This window comes from Beta vulgaris, chromosome 1, assembly GCF_026745355.1.
Source record: "Beta vulgaris subsp. vulgaris cultivar EL10 chromosome 1, EL10.2, whole genome shotgun sequence".
Taxonomy (NCBI): Eukaryota; Viridiplantae; Streptophyta; class Magnoliopsida; order Caryophyllales; family Amaranthaceae; genus Beta; species Beta vulgaris.
In genome coordinates, this window is record NC_079202.1 from 15904851 (window position 1) to 15922286 (window position 17436).

At 39.0% G+C, this 17436-nt stretch overlaps 1 long non-coding RNA gene across 1 annotated transcript; it reads left to right on the forward strand.

The window, feature by feature from the left end:
* The first annotated feature begins 3776 nt into the window (after positions 1 to 3776).
* Positions 3777 to 4789, forward strand: LOC130592095 (uncharacterized). Its single transcript, XR_008970267.1, has 2 exons — positions 3777 to 3920; positions 4002 to 4789. It is a non-coding gene; the product is annotated as an uncharacterized LOC130592095 (long non-coding RNA).
* The last annotated feature ends 12647 nt before the right edge of the window (positions 4790 to 17436 follow it).

Sequence of the window (17436 nt, forward strand, 5' to 3'; positions counted from 1 at the left end):
TCGTGACCTTGATTTTCATGCTAAAATCCCTAATACTTTCGTAAGAAGCTCTGAATTTGGATGGATCCCCCATTTCTAGGGTTTCCAGTTCAATTTTCACTCGCATCTCACCCATCCTTCACAAAAACAAGTAAGTGGCTCGATTTTTTGTTGCTTTTTTTTATTTCTGATTTATTTTGTTCTAAAACTTGAACCCTAGAAATCGAAGAAGATTTATTTCTCCCTTACATGAGTTCCCTTGAATTTTTTCTCTCTTCAGATCTTGTTGTCTCATCACGAGTTCTTCAGCGATGTTCTTCAGCACCGCGGTAGGAGGCGGCGGCGATTGTGGTCCTTCAGCATCGCTATCTCCCTCTCATCCTTTTGTTTGAGTTCTTCAGCACCGTTCATTCAGGTTTGTGATTTTTTTTTTTGTAGTTGAGTGTCAACTTTGCTCATCTAACTGTAATTCAATTAATGTTGTCTGGAGGAACTCATTTTACGTCTTTTTTCTTAGATTCGTTATCTGTTGTTTCTTTTGATTTTTTTGTTGTTGTTGTTGATCTTTTTTGATTTTGTTTTTGTCAATTTTGTAAACCCTAACTTTTAATTTTATGGTTTATGTGGCTGGATTCAGTTTGAACTGAATTTTCACATATATCTTGGTCCATAATTACAGAATTAGTTCTAACCACATTATGGATCTCTTTGAGTCTTTAACTTCGTTACTTTCTGGGTTTTCTTTGTTTGAAGTTCGAAAGACGAGCATTGGATCTCTTTGAGTCATGTTCTATGTCCTTCCATATTTTCTCTGTTGTCTTGAATTGTCTTCAGTGATCTTCAATACACTTAAAGTTTCCACTTTTTGACAGCATCGCGAATTGGTCTTAAGATTAATGATTCTCATGGCGAATATATCCAATCCAATTAACCTAAGCAGCCAGGATTTAAGAGGCTTTCTCTTCTTCTAGTTCCTATCTCAAAGGCGTGTGATATAAATTAGTTGATGCATGCATGACTGTACTTGTTTGTTGCTTCTGTTTGTGCATTTGACTTTTCAATGAATCTCTAGTCCATGTATAAGTGTATTTATTATAAGTTATAACTCATGATACATAATTTGTGTCCTCTACATGATTGCATGACTATTCAATGAATATTATTATATCATGCATACCTCATGTGTTGCACATCATGCACCTATTACTGTATTGTCTGTATACATATTTGTGGATTCTACTTGTCTGCATGAGTTTCTACGAACTTACATGGACCAAAACGTTGAATAGTATAGGATCTCTGTTGAGAAAACAAATTAGTAGATTGAAGGTATTATTTCTTGCTCTACATAATGGTTTAAGCTTCACCTTTAATATTGTGATTTGTTAATACAGTTAGGAAAATCATCCCTTCTTCAAAAGCCATTTTAATTATTGTTCATAATATTAAGGTCAAGAAAATGATGACAGATGCAGAGGTAAAAAAGAAAAGTAGACTATTAAGACTATGAGGACTTTAAAAAAGTTCAAGGATACCAAAGATGACTTAGATAGCAGAAGTTAAAAAGGGTAAAAAAAAATGGTTTGCTGGAGCTTTTAACGTTGAATAGAAATGAATAGACGAAGAACATCTTAGATGCCTTGTATGTGATCCATTCTTGGTTCAACCGCCATCCCCATCTTTTGGCATTAAGGCTTTAACATCTTTTGGGATAATATTATGAATATTGGATTTACAATGAATAACTGACATAGTTGATTAAATCATTTACATCTATGAAATAGCATATGGTCTTTGCGTGGATGTCATTCAGCTTAGTTGGTAAACTCTTATAGGGGTGGTATCCGAGACTTGGGATCGAATTCCGTCTATGAAACTGCGTTTAGTCGCTCATTTGCACCAAAAAATGCAAATGGTCGGATCAATGCTGATTAACTTAAAATAGCCTTGTTGGTACCTCATGGGCAAGGCTGAGTAGATCTTATTTCTTTCCCCATCCTGGATGGATGGATAGTATTAGGGTCAAGCGGACTGGTGTAATTTCTCTGACTAATTGTAAACCTTTCCCCATTGCAAAACCGTGTCTAACTATCTTTTTTCTAATTTTGTTAAAATGAGCTGTGGCCACGACTATTCTAATAAATCTTGTACTTGTTTTCTTAACATCATAAGGCGTAGGAACTTAAAAATCTCAAAAGGTGAAAAACTCTAAACTTGGTTAGATGATGACATGAATAATTTTCCTCAAGTGAGTGGAACTTTTCCATGGAGTTTTTACATAGAGCTTCATATGGGGTGTTTGGTTGAAGGTTTTGGAATGGAATGAATGTGATACCATTCATGATATAAAAAATTGTTCGGTTAAAGTAAATTGGGCATCGAACCTCCTATCCATAGGTTTCTTGTCCTCCTTGACCCATGTAATCTCGTACCCACCACCCCAGTAAGAAAAATGTTATCCCCATACCTCCCCTTTACAAATGGATTCTAAATCCATACTTTTGAATGAAACAAACATGTAAAAAAAAATAATGGATTGCAAATTCACACCTAAATCCATTCCAAGTACTTGAACCAAACGACTCTTTATAAAGTTACACTTTGTACGTTCAAATAAACTCGTGTAGGTCCCGTCCCACTCTCTTTACCCTTTCTTTTTGTAACAAACGGGGGTTTGATGTTTAGCATACTCAAAAAAAGTATATAGTCTTTGCCTTTTGTAATAATTCATTCCTTTGAACCTTGGTCTTTGAGTTAGGTGGTTGGTATCTGGTTGTCAAATGGGGTTAGTAACTTGTATCTATTAATAGCTAAAATGACACCTATCTGAGCCTATATAAGAATATTAGTGCCATGTCTGTAATGAAACTGCAATGTGTTTCCTTTTTCTCTCTTTCTTTCTTTTCTCTGGTGAAGATATCAAACAAATTGTAATATCATATCATCATCTCTTTCATATTTCCTTCATTTTTTAAGGCAATTTCTTAGATAAGATAAGATAATTACATTACATAAGCTTCAAAAAAATTCACCATAACAAACATGTGGCTATAACAAATTGAGCTTAGTAGCCTACAGATAACCTTGATAGTCATAATAAAGTATTAACAGGTACTTAAATGCTAATCATAAGTTAAGCATTGATTTTCAATCAGATCTGAAATGAAATCACAGCCTCACTCTTCCAGATTTACATGGAGATGGGCTATTCTACTAGCCTATAAACTATAGTACTTGTAACAAAAATGTAATAACACAAAGAAAAGAATTACCATTATTAGAACTTACATTCCAAATATAGATAGAAATAGTACTACTATACTACATCATTATTACATGGAAAGATTAAGATCCAAGAAAATACTACCCCCTTTAATTACTATTGTTATTATTACTATTATAATCTGCTGCTGCCTTATTACTGTTTTCTTCTGGGGATGATCTGCTAATCTTTGCAGAATCAGCAACAGTAGAATCAGCAGCCACAACCTGTTTAACATCAACTTCTGTAAAATTGTTATCATTCTTAACAGTTTTAACAGCAACCTCTGATTTCTTCTTCTCTGTTGTGACCGCCTTTTTAACTCGATGTTTCGATCCCTCTGCATCAAAGAGCTGATCACTGATGTCCTTTGCACTTCTAATAAGAGCAAAGAACTTCTCTATCTTAACATCTTCATCTTCTTCGTCATCTTCGGCCATGTTTTTTATTCTTCCTGCTGTTTTCTCTTAAGATTCTAATTGGGTAATTGGGAAGAAATGTTTTCTGAGCTCAATGGTGCTGACATTCAGGTACATATAATGATCTGGATCATCATCAAGTTGTCGCCCTTGCAAGTTGCTTTATCCCCCGAGATAAGTCAAATGAGCAGATTCATCTGCGAGCGGGACTTGCAAAACCCTTACAGCAACTTCAAGACAGTGCACGAAGAATAGCACAGGTTCTCTCCTTCTCCATCCTTTATTCCCTTTATTATCCTAAGTTTCAGCTGCTAGAGTCTAACAATATGTTCATATTGCAGATACAACATGACTGTGGGCTGGACGTAAATGTTGAAGAATATGTTGAGTCAACTGCGAGATCGTACATGATGAATGTGATATACTGTTGGTCAAAGGTTAGGTTTGTATCTACTAGCCAATTTCGCACTGAGTTGCTTTTCATGATGATATCTGATGCCTTTTGATATTTTATCATCCATTGGATCTTTGTTGACCGTCTTTGGTAAAGGTTGTTGAAGTTGATGCTTCTATTTTTCATGCCACTGAAGTAGGGGGACTTCTGCCATCTGCTGCTTCTGTCGAAGTTTCTATCTGCAGGATTTGTTGGTTTTGGATGTCTTGGGACGTAGTAAAAGTGGCTGAGGTTGAATTGACCTGTCTGACATAGCAAACTCTACTTTTGTTAGTAAACACATCATTGAATGTTCGTGTTAATCCAAAAACTTCTTGTAGTGAGAATTATAAGCTTTAGATTACAAGTTTTCCCTTATTTGAATCATGTGGTTGAACCATCTGGTTTTTCGTTCATTTCTTGTGATAAATGCTTACATTACATAAAATTCTCATATACGTGTGCCTTTGGCAGTTGAAAGCTGCTGCTAGTGCAGTAGGAGAGGCCAATCTGGAGAACATGTTTGTAGAGGCAAGTGTCAGCCTCCGTCGAGGTATTATGTTTGCCAACTCCCTTTACTTGTAGCTGCGATGGTTGCATCATCTGACAAATTATACAAGCCTTCAAATTGTAGTCCATTGTATAAATGTAAGATCTTTGTGTTTACAAAATTTAGGAAGCCATTAAAGAGTTATGTTTTTCTCATTAGTTTAATTGTGTGGTTGATGACATCTGATTTTTTTTCATAATCTATGAATTTTTTGGGGTTTTTTTTTTATATTCATGATGGAAAGTTATGTTTTGTTTATGTTATTTTAATGCATAAATGTGGCCTCATTACTAACCTATATATGCATAGACAGTAACCTTGTTTATCTTAATTAGTGACTCATGTTGCACTAACTAATGGTGTGGTGCATCGTATATAAGAATTTGTATGTGTAAGGTTCACAAGATTGGGGATCTATGTAAAAATTTTGTGATTTTGAATTGACAGTAACATGACTGCTGTTGTTACCCACTACAGATGGCTGTTGCGATCAAGAAGATACTATATGCTGCTAACAAGAAGGAATCTGCGCTCTCCGAAGCTCAGCAAGTTCTGTCAGAATCCCTTGCTTTTGATGTAATTGATCCTGAGGAGGAGAAGAGTGTAGACTGATGTGTTACAGACTCTGGATCATAAACACATGTCAGTTTCTCCAGTGAAACAAGAGAACTGAAGACCCTGTCCTGTTTATGGTTTCCTTATCACAAGTCATAACCATGTACGCATTAGTGATAAACGTACACTAGCAATGGAACATTAGTTTTCTCATAAGGAAGTTCTGTTGTTTAGTTGTATTTGATTTTGTTACAGTTGATACATTCCTTGGCTGCTCATGTATTCAGTTGTGATTTTTTGGCTCCTGTTATAAGATGGAATTTTTATTTCGTTTTCTCGTGTTTTGCAGACCTGTTACTCATGCTGCTGGCCAGCAGGGGTAGCAGGTCTGAATTTTTTTTCATAAGAAAAGCTCAAATGCGCCGGTTGTTAAGGAAAAACCGGAGCATTTCCTGTTGTAAACCGGAGCATTTGTAAAATGCTCAAATGCTTGTATGACGTTTGGTACGCGTTAAATACGGAGCATTTGGGGCCTAAACAACCAGAGCATTTGAGGTTTTTTCTACTAGTGCGCAAAGCCTGACATGTTTTTTTACCATTTCTAAGGGGTTCGTGAGCTCAGAAGCTGAATTCATTAAAGTCCGATTTTTCGTGTCTGTTTCATGCTCATCTTGGCCCAACATTGTAATTTCGAGCTAACTCCTATCTCGGACATCAGAATTGAGCGATTCCAAAGCCTGACATGTTTTTTTACCATTTCTAAGGGGTACGTGAGCTCAAAAGCTGAATTCCATGCAGCCCAATTTTTCGCGTCTGTGTCCTTCTCATCTTGGCTCAAAATTGTAATTTGGGACTAACTCCTAGCTCAGACCTCAAAATTGAGCGATTCAAAAGCCTGAAATTTTTTTTACCATTTCTAAGGGGTTCGTGAGTTGAGAAGCTAAATTCGTTGAAGTCCGATTTTTCGCGTCCGTTTCTTGCTCATCTTGGCCCAAAATCGTAATTTGGGCCTAACTCCTAGCTCGGACATAATAATTGAGCGATTCAAAAACCTGAATTGTTTTTTAACCATTTCTAAGGGGTTCGTGAACTCTGAAGCTAAATTCGTTTAAGTCCGATTTTTTGTGTCTGTTTCCTGCTCATCTTGGCCCAACATCGTAATTTGGGCCTAACTCCTATCTCAGACATCAAAATTGAGCGATTCGAAAGCCTTACATATTTTTTTCCCATTTCTGAGGGGTTCGTGAGCTCAAAAGTTGAATTCCTTGCAGTCAGATTTTTTGCGTCTGTTTACAGCTCATTTGTGCTCAAAATCGTAGTTTGGGCCTACCTCCTAGCTCGGACATCAAAATTGAACAATTCCAAAGACTAACATGATTTTTTATCAATTGTAAGGGGTTCGTGATCTCAAAAGTTGAATTCGTTGAAGTCGGATTTCTCTTGTCTGTTTCATGCTCATCATGGCCCAACATCGTAATTTCGACCTAACTCTTATCTCGGACATCATAATTGAGCGATTCCAAAGCCTGACATGTTTTTTACCATTTCTAAGGGGTTCGTGAGCTCAGAAGCTGAATTCCTTGCTGCCCAATTTTTCGCGTCTGTTTCCTTCTCATCTTGGCTCAAAATTGTAATTTGGGACTAACTCCTAGTTCGGACCTCAAAATTGAGCGATTCAAAAGCCTTAAATATTTTTTACCATTTCTAAGGGTTCGTGAGCTGAAAAGCTAAATTCGTTGAAGTCCGAATTTTCGCGTCCGTTTCTTGCTCATCTTGGCCCAAAATCGTACTTTGGGCCTAACTCCTAGCTCGGACATCATAATTGAGCGATTCAAAAGCCTGAATTGTTTTTCTACCATTTTTATAGGGTTCGTGAATTCTGAAGCTTAATTCGTTTAAGTCCGATTTTTCTTGTCTGTTTCCCGCTCATATTTGCCCAACATCGTAATTTGGGCCTAACTCCTATCTCGGACATCAAAATTGAGCGATTCCAATGCCTGACATGTTTTTTTACCATTTCTAAGGGTTTCGTGAGCTCAGAAGCTGAATTCCTTGCAGTCAGATTTTTTGTGTCTGCTTACTGTTCATCTGTGCCCAAAATCGTAATTTGGGCCTAAGTCCTAGCTCGCACATCAGAATTGAGCGATTCAAAAGCCTGAATTGGTTTTTTACCATTTCTAAGGGGTTCGTGAGCTCAGAAGCTAAATTCGTTCAAGTAAGATTTTTCGTGCATGTTTCATGGTCATCTTGGCCCAACATCGTAATTTCGACCTAACTCCTATCTCGGACATTAGAATTGAGCGATTCCAAAGCATGACGTGTTTTTTTAACCATTTCTAAGGGGTTCGTGAGCTCTGAAGCTGAATTTGTTTAAGTCTGATTTTTCGTGTCTGTTTCCTACTCATCTTGGCCCAACATCGTAATTTGGGTCTAACTCCTATCTCGGACATCAGAATTCAGCGATTCCAAAGCCTGAGATGTTTTTTTCCCATTTCTGAGGGGTTCGTAAGCTCAGAAGCTGAATTCCTTGCAGTCAGATTTTTTGCGTCTGTGTCCATCTCATCTTGGCTCAAAATTGTAATTTGGGACTGACTCCTAGCTCGGACCTCAAAATTGAGCGATTCAAAAGCATGAAATGTTTTTGTACTATTCCTAAGGGGTTCGTGAGCTGAGAAGCTAAATCCGTTGAAGTCCGATTTTTCGCGTCCGTCTTGCTCATCTTGGCCAAAAATCGTAAATTGGGCCTAACTCTTAACTCGGACATCAGAATTGAGTGATTCAAATGCTTGAATTGTTTTTTTTAACATTTCTAAAGGGTTGGTGATCTTTGAAGCTGAATTCGTTGAAGTCGATTTTTCTTGTCTTTTACCTGCTCATCTTGGCCCAATATCGTAATTTGGGCCTAACTCCAATCGGAAATCAGAATTGCGCGATTCCAAAGCATGACATGTTTTTTTTCCATTTCTAAGGGGTTCGTGAGCTCAGAAGCTGAGCTCCTTGTAGTCAGATTTTTAGCGTTAGTTTAAAACTCATCCGTGCCCAAAGTCATAATTTGGGCCTAACTTCTAGCTCGGACATCTGAATTGAATGATTATAAAGACTGACATGATTTTTTATCAATTGTAAGGGGTTCATGAGCGCAAAAGTTGAATTCGTTGAAGTTCGTTTTTTCGTGTCTGTTTCATTCTCATCTTCGCCCAACATCGTAATTTCGACCTAACTCCTATCTCGGACATCAGATTTGAGCGATTCTAAAGTCTGAATTGGTTTTTTTACCATTTCTAAGGGGTCCGAGAGCTCAAAAGCTGAATTCATTGAAGTCCGATTTTTCGTGTCTGTATCATGCTTATCTTGGCCCTACATCGTTATTTCGACCTAACTCCTATCTCGGACATTAGAATTGAGCGATTCCAAAGCCTGACATGTTTTTTTACCATTTCTAAGGGGTTCGTGAGCTCTGAAGCTAAATTCCTTGCAGCCCAATTTTTCGCGTCTGTGTCCTTCTCATCTTGGCTCAAAATTGTAATTTGGGACTAACTCCTAGCTCGGACCTCAAAATTGAGCGATTCAAAATCCTAAAATGTTTTTTTTTACCATTTCTAAGGGGTTCGTGAGCTGAGAAGCTAAATTCGTTGAAGTCCGATTTTTCGCGTCCGTTTCATGCTCATCTAGGCCAAAATCGTAATTTTGGCCTAACTCCTAGCTCGGACATCAGAATTGAGCGATTCAAAACTCTGAATTGTTTTTCTACCATTTCTAAGGGGTTCGTGAGCTCAGAAGCTGCATTCGTTGAAGTCCGATTTTTCGTATCTGTTTCCTGCTCATCTTGGCCCAACATCACAATTTGGGCCTAACTCCTAGCTCGGACATCATAATTGAGCGATTCCAAAGCCTGACATTTTATTTTTTACCATTTCTAAGGGGTTCATGAGCTCAGAAACTGAATTCCTTGCAGCCTAATTTTTCGCGTCCGTGTCTTCTCATCTTGGCTCAAAATTGTAATTTGGGAATCACTCCTTGCTCGGACCTCAAAATTGAGCGATTCAAAAGCCTGAAATGTTTTTTTCTACCATTTCTAAGGGGTTCATGAGCGGAGTAGCGAAATTCGTTGAAGTTCGATTTTTCGGGTCCGTTTCTTGCTCATCTTGGCCCAAAATCGTAATTTGGGCCTAACTCCTTGCTCGGACATCAAAATTGAGCGATTCGAAAGCCTGACATGTTTTTTTCCCATTTCTAAGGGGTTCGTGAGCTGAGAAGCTGAATTCCTTGCAGTTGGATTTTTTGTGCCTGTTTAGTAGTCATGTGGGCCCAAAATCGTAATTTGGGCCTAACTCCTAGCCCGCACATCAAAATTGAGCGATTCAAAAGCCTGAATTGGTTTTTTACCATTTCTAAGGGGGTCGTGAGCTCAGATGCTAAATTCGTTCAAGTCAGATTTTTCTTGTCTGTTTCATGCTCATCTTGGCCCAACATCTTAATTTCGACCTAACTCCTATCTCGGATATTAGAATTGAGCGATTCCAAAGCATGACGTGTTTTTTTACCATTTCTAAGGGTTCGTGAGCACGGGAGCTGAATTCCTTGCAGTCAGATATTTTGTGTCTGTTTACTGCTCATCTGTTCCCAAAATCGTAATTTGGGCCTAACGCTTAGCTCGGACATCAGAATTGAGCGACTCAAAAGCCTGAATTGATTTTTTTACCATTTGTACGGGATTCGAGAGCTCAGAAGCTGAATTCGTTGAAGTCCGATTTTTCGTGTCTGTTTCATGCTCATCTTGGCCCAACATTATAATTTCGACCTAACTCCTATCTCGGACATCAGAATTGAGCGATTCCAAAGCCTGACATGTTTTTTTTACCATTTCTAAGGGGTTCGTGAGCTCAGAAGCTGAATTCCATGCAGCCCAATTTTTCGCGTCTGTGTCCTTCTCATCTTGGCTCAAAATTGTAATTTGGGACTAACTCCTAGCTCAGACCTCTAAATTGAGCGATTCAAAAGCCTGAAATGTTTTTTTTTACCACTTCTAAGGGGTTCGTGAGTTGAGAAGCTAAATTCGTTGAAGTCCGATTTTTCGCGTCCGTTTCTTGCTCATCTTGGCCCAAAATCGTAATTTGGGCCTAACTCCTAGCTCGGACATTATAATTGAGCGATTCAAAAACCTGAATTGTTTTTTTACCACTTCTAAGGGGTTCGTGAACTCTGAAGCTAAATTCGTTTAAGTCCGATTTTTTGTGTCTGTTTCCTGCTCATCTTGGCCCAACATCGTAATTTGGGCCTAACTCCTATCTCAGACATCAAAATTGAGCGATTCGAAAGCCTTACATGTTTTTTTCCCATTTCTGAGGGGTTCGTGAGCTCAAAAGCCGAATTCCTTGCAGTCAGATTTTTTGCGTCTGTTTACAGCTCATTTGTGCTCAAAATCGTAGTTTTGGGCCTACCTCCTAGCTCGAACATCAAAATTGAACAATTCCAAAGACTAACATGATTTTTTATCAATTGTAAGGGGTTCGTGATCTCAATAGTTGAATTCATGCTCATCATGGCCCAACATCGTAATTTCGAGCTAACTCCTATCATGGACTTCAGAATTGAGCGATTCCAAAGCCTGGCATGTTTTTATACCATTTCTAAGGGGTTCGTGAGCTCAGAAGCTGAATTCCTTGCTGCCCAATTTTTCGCGTCTGTTTCCTTCTCATCTTGGCTCAAAATTGTAATTTGGGACTAACTCCTAGCTCGGACCTCAAAATTGAGCGACTCAAAAGCCTTAAATATTTTTTTTACCATTTGTAAGGGGTTCGTGAGCTGAAAAGCTAAATTCGTTGAAGTCCAATTTTTCGCGTCCGTTTCTTGCTCATCTTGGCCCAAAATTGTAATTTGGGCCTAAGTCCTAGCTCGCACATCAGAATTGAGCGACTCAAAAGCCTGAATTGGTTTTTTACCATTTCTAAGGGGTTCGTGAGCTAAGAAGCTAAATTCGTTCAAGTCAGATTTTTCGTGCCTCTTTCATGGTCATCTTGGCCCAACATCGTAATTTCGACCTAACTCCTATCTCGGACATTAGAATTGAGCGATTCCAAAGCATGACTTGTTTTTTTACCATTTCTAAGGGGTTCGTGAGCTCTGAAGCTGAATTTGTTTAAGTCTGATTTTTCGTGTCTGTTTCCTACTCATCTTGGCCCAACATCGTAATTTGGGCCTAACTCCTATCTCGGACATCAGAATTGAGCGATTCCAAAGCTTGAGATGTTTTTTTCCCACTTACGAGGGGTTCGTAAGCTCAAAAGCTGAATTCCTTGCAGTCAGATTTTTTGCGTCTGTGTCCATCTCATCTTGGCTCAAAATTGTAATTTGGGACTGAATCCTAGCTCGGACCTCAAAATTGAGCGATTCAAAAGCCTGAAATGTTTTTGTACTATTCCAAAGGGGTTCGTGAGCTGAGAAGCTAAATCCGTTGAAGTCCGATTTTTCGCGTCCGTCTTGCTCATCTTGGCCAAAAATTGTAAATTGGGCCTAACTCTTAGCTCGGACATCAGAATTGAGTGATTCAAATGCTTGAATTGTTTTTTTTACATTTCTAAAGGGTTGGTGATCTTTGAAGCTGAATTCGTTGAAGTCGATTTTTCTTGTTTGTTTCCTGCTCATCTTGGCCCAACATCGTAATTTGGGCCTAACTCCTATCGGACATCAGAATTGAGCGATTACTAAGCCTGACATGTTTTTTTTTTACCATTTTTAAGGGGTTCATGAGCTTAGAAGATGAATTCCTTGCAGCCCATTTTTTCGCGTCTGTGTCCTTCTCATCTTGGCTCAAAATTATAATTTGGGACTAACTCCTAGCTCGGACCTCAAAATTGAGTGATTCAAAAGCCTAATTGGTTTTTTTACCATTTCTAAGGGATTCGTGAGCTGAGAAGCTAAATTCGTTGAAATCGGATTTTTTGCGTCCGTTTCTTGCTCATCTTAGCCCAAAATCGTAATTTGGGACTAACTCTTAGCTCGGACATCAGAATTGAGTGATTCAAAAGTCTGAATTCGTTTTTTACCATTTCTAAGGGTCCGAGAGCTCAAAAGCTGAATTCGTTGAAGTCCGATTTTTCGTGTCTGTATCATGCTCATCTTGGCCCTACATCGTTATTTCGACCTAACTCCTATCTCGGACATTAGAATTGAGCGATTCCAAAGCCTGACATGTTTTTTTTTACCATATCTAAGGGGTTCGTGAGCTCAGAAGCTAAATTCCTTGCAGCCCAATTTTTCGCGTCTGTGTCCTTCTCATCTTGGCTCAAAATTGTAATTTGGGACTAACTCTAGCTCGGACCTCAAAATTGAACGATTCAAAAGCCTAAAATGTTTTTTTTACCATTTCTAAGGGTTCGTGAGCTGAGAAGCTAAATTCGTTGAAGTCCGATTTTTCGCGTCCGTTTCATGCTCATCTTGGCCCAAAATCGTAATTAGGGCCTAACTCCTAGCTCGGACATCAGAATTGAGCGATTCAAAAGCCTGAATTGTTTTTCTACCATTTCTAAGGGGTTCGTGAGTTCAAAAGCTGAATTCGTTGAAATCCGATTTTTCGTGTCTGTTTCTTGCTCATCTTGGCCCAACATCGTAATTTGGGCCTAACTCCTAGCTCGGACATCGTAATTGAGCGATTCAAAAGCCTGACATGTTTTTTTTACCATTTCTAAGGGGTTCGTGACCTCAGAAACTGAATTCCTTGCAGCCCAATTTTTCCCGTCTGTGTCTTCTCATCTTGGCTCAAAATTGTAATTGGGGAATCACTCCTTGTTCGGTCCTCAAAATTAAGCGATTCAAAAGCTTGAAATATTTTTTTCTACCATTTCCAAGGGGTTCGTGAGCTGAGTAGCTAAATTCGTTGAAGTTCGATTTTTCGGATCCGATTCTCGCTCATCTTGGCCCAAAATCGTAATTTGGGCCTAACTCCTTGCTCGGACATCATAATTGAGCAATTCTAAAGCCTGACATGTTTTTTTTACCATTTCTAAGGGGTTTGTGAGCTCAGAAGCTGAATTTCTTATAGTCAGATTTTTTGCGTCTATGTCCATCTCATCATGGCTCAAAATTGTAATTTGGGAATGACTCCTAGTTCGGACCTCAAAATTGAGCGATTCAAAAGCCTGAAATGTTTTTGTACCATCCCTAAAGGGTTCGTGAGCTGAGAAGCTACATCCGTTGAAGTCCGATTTTTCGCGTCCGTCTTGCTCATCTTGGCCAAAAATCGTAAATTGGGCTTAACTCTTAGCTCGGACATCAGAATTGAGCGATTCAAATGCCTGAATTATTTTTTTTTTTAACATTTCTTAAGGGTTCGTGATCTATGAAGTTGAATTCGTTGAAGTCCGATTTTTCGTGTCTGTTTCCTGCTCATCTTGGCCCAACATCGTAATTTGGGCCTAACTCCTATTTCGGACATCAGAATTGACGATTCCAAAGCATGACATGTTATTTTCCCATTTCTAAGGGGTTCGTGAGCTCAGAAGCTGAACTCCTTGTAGTCAGATTTTTTGCGTCTGTTTAAAACCCATACGTGCCCAAAGTCGTAATTTGGGCCTAACTTCTAGCTCGGACATCTAAATTGAATGATTCTAAAGACTGACATGATTTTTTATCAATTGGAAGGGGTTCGTGAGCTCAAAAGTTGAATTCGTTGAAGTTCGATTTTTCTTGTCTGTTTCATGCTCATCTTGGCCAACATCGTAATTTCGACCTAACTCCTATCTCGGACATCAGAATTAAGTGATTCCAAAGCCTGACATGTTTTTTTTTTTACCATTTTTAAGGGGTTCGTGAGCCCAAAAGATGAATTCCTTGCAGCCCATTTTTTCGCGTCTGTGTCCTTCTCATCTGAATTGGTTTTTTACCATTTCTAAGTGGTCCGAGAGCTCAAAAGCTGAATTCGTTGAAGTCCGATTTTTCGTGTCTGTTTCATGCTCATCTTGGCCCTACATCGTAATTTCGACCTAACTCCTATCTCGGACATTAGAATTGAGCGATTCCAAAGCCTGACATGTTTTTTTACCATATCTAAGGGGTTCGTGAGCTCTGAAGCTAAATTCCTTGGAGCCCAATTTTTCGCGTCTGTGTCCTTCTCATCTTGGCTCAAAATTGTAATTTGGGACTAACTCCTAGCTCAGGCCTCAAAATTGAGCGATTCAAAAGCCAAAAATGTTTTTTTTTACCATTTCTAAGGGGTTCGTGAGCTGAGAAGCTAAATTCGTTGAAGTCTGATTTTTCGCGTCCGTTTCATGCTCATCTTGGCCCAAAATCGTAATTAGGGCCTAACTCCTAGCTCGGACATCAGAATTGAGCGATTCAAAAGCCTGATTTGTTTTCCTACCATTTCTAAGGGGTTCGTGAGTTCAGTAGCTGAATTCGTTGAAATCCGATTTTTCGTGTCTGTTTCTTGCTCATCTTGGCCCAACATCGTAATTTGGGCCTAACTCCTAGCTCGGACATCATAATTGAGCGATTCAAAAGCCTGACATGTTTTTTTTACCATTTCTAAGGGGTTCGTGACCTCGGAAACTGAATTCCTTGCAGCCCAATTTTTCCCGTCTGTGTCTTCTCATCTTGGCTCAAAATTGTAATTGGGGAATCACTCCTTGTTCGGTCCTCAAAATTAAGCGATTCAAAAGCCTGAAATATTTTTTTCTACCATTTCTAAGGGGTTCGTGAGCTGAGTAGCTAAATTCGTTGAAGTTCGATTTTTCGGGTCCGTTTCTTGCTCATCTTGGCCCAAAATCGTAATTTGGGCCTAACTCCTTGCTCGGACATCATAATTGAGCAATTCTAAAGCCTGACATGTTTTTTTTACCATTTCTAAGGGGTTTCGGAGCTCAGAAGCTGAATTTCTTACCGTCAGATTTTTTGTGTCTGTTTACTACTCATCTGTACCCAAAATCGTAATTTGGGCCTAACTCTTACCTCGGACATCAAAATTGACCTATTCAAAAGCCTGAATTGGTTTTTTACCATTTCTAAGGGTTTCGAGAGCTCATAAGCTGAATTTGTTTAATTCCGATTTTTCGTATCTGTTTCTTGCTTATCTTGGCCCAACATCGTAATTTCGACCTAACTCCTATCTCGGACATTAGAATTGAGCGATTCCAAAGTCTGACTTGTTTTTTTTTTACCATTTCTAAGGGGCTCGTGTGCTCAGAAGCTGAATTCCTTCCAACCTAATTTTTCGCGTCTGTGTCCTTCTCATCTTGGCTCAAAATTGTAATTTGGGACTAACTCGTAGGTCAGACCTCAAACTTGAGCGATTCAAAACCCTGAAATATTTTTTATACCATTTCTAAGGGGTTCGTAAGCTGAGAAGATAAATTCGTTGAATTCCGATTTTTCGCTTCCGTTTCTTGCTCTTCTCGGCCCAAATTACGAATTTGGGCCCAACTCCATGCTCGGACATCAAAATTGAGCGATTCAAAAGGCTGAATTGTTTTTTTACCATTTCTAAGGGGTTCGTGAGCTCAAAAGCTGAATTCTTTGAAGTTCGATTTTTCGTGTCTGTTTCTTGCTCATGTTGGCCCAACATCGTAATTTAGGCCTAACTCCTAGCTCAGACATCATAATTGAACAATTCCAAAGCGTGCCATGTTTTTTTTACCATTTCTAAGGGGCTCGTGAGCTAAGAAGCTAAATTCTCCATGGAGCCAGATTTTTTGTGTCTGTTTACGACTCATTTGTTCCCGAAATCGTAATTTGGGCCTAACTCTTAGCTCGGACATCAGAATTGAGCCATTCAAAAGCCTGAATTGGTTTTTTACCATTTCTAAAGGGTTCGAGAGCTCAGAAGCTGAATTCGTTGAAGTCTAATTTTTCGTTTCTGTTTCTTGCTTATCTTGGCCCAACATCGTAATTTCGACCTAACTCCTATCTCGGACATCAGAATTGAGCGATTCCAAAGCCTAACATGGCTTTTATACCATTTCTAAGGGGTTCGTGATCTCAGAAGCTGGATTCCTTCCAGCCTAATTTTTCGCGTCTGTGTCCTTCTCATCTTGGCTCAAAATTGTAATTTGGGACTAACTCGTAGTTCAGACCTCAAACTTGAGCGATTCAAAAACCTGAAATGTTTTTTTTACCAATTCTAAGGGGTTCGAGCTGAGAAGCTAAATTCGTTGAAATCCAATTTTTCGCGTCCGTTTCTTGCTCATCTTGGCCTAACATCGTAATTTGGGTCTAACTCCTAGCTCGGACATCATAATTGAGCGATTCCAAAGCCTGACATATTTTTTTTACCATTTCTAAGGGGTTGATGAGCTTAGAAGCTGAATTCCTTGCAGTCAGATATTTTGTGTCTGTTTACAACTCATTTGTGCCCAAAATCGTAATTTGGATCTAACTCTTAGCTTGGACATAAGAATTGAGCGATTCAAAAGCCTGAATTGGTTTTTTACCATTTCTAAGGGGTCCGAGACCTCAGAAGTAATTCGTTGAAGTTGGATTTTTCTTATATGTTCCATGCTCATCTTGGCCCAATATCGTAATTTCAACCTAGCTCCTATCTCGGACATCAGAATTGAGCAATTCCAAAGCCTGACATGTTTTTTTACCATTTCTAAGGGGTTCGTGAGTTCAGAAGCTGAATTCCTTGCAGCCCATTTTCCGCGTCGGTGTCCTCATCTTGGCTCAAAATTGTAATTTGGGACTTTATCCTAGCTCGGACCTCAAAATTGAGCGATTCAAAAGCCTAAATTGTTTTTTTACCATTTCTAAGGAGTTCGTGAGCTTAGAATTTGAATTTGTTGAAAGTCGATTTTTCGTGTCTGTTTTCTGCTCATCTTGGCCCAACATCGTAATTTGGGCCTAACTTCTATCTCGGACATCAGAATTGAGCGATTCCAAAGCCTGACATATTTTTTCCTTGCAGCCCAATTTTTCGCCTCTGTGTCCTTCTCATCTTGGCTCAAAATTGTAATTTGGGACTAACTCCTAGCTCAGACCTCAATATTCAGCGATTCAAAAGCCTGAAATGTTTTTTTTACCATTTATACGGGGTTTGAGAGCTGAGCAGCTAAATTCATTGAAGTTCGATTTCATGGGTCCGTTTCTTGCTCATCTTGGCCCAAAATCGTAATTTAGGCCAAACTCCTAGCTCGGACATCAGAATTGAGCGATTCAAAAGGATGAATTGTTTTTTTACCATTTCGAAGGGGTTCGTGAGCTCCGAAGCCGAATTAAGTTTACGTCCGATTTTTTGTGTCTGTTTCCT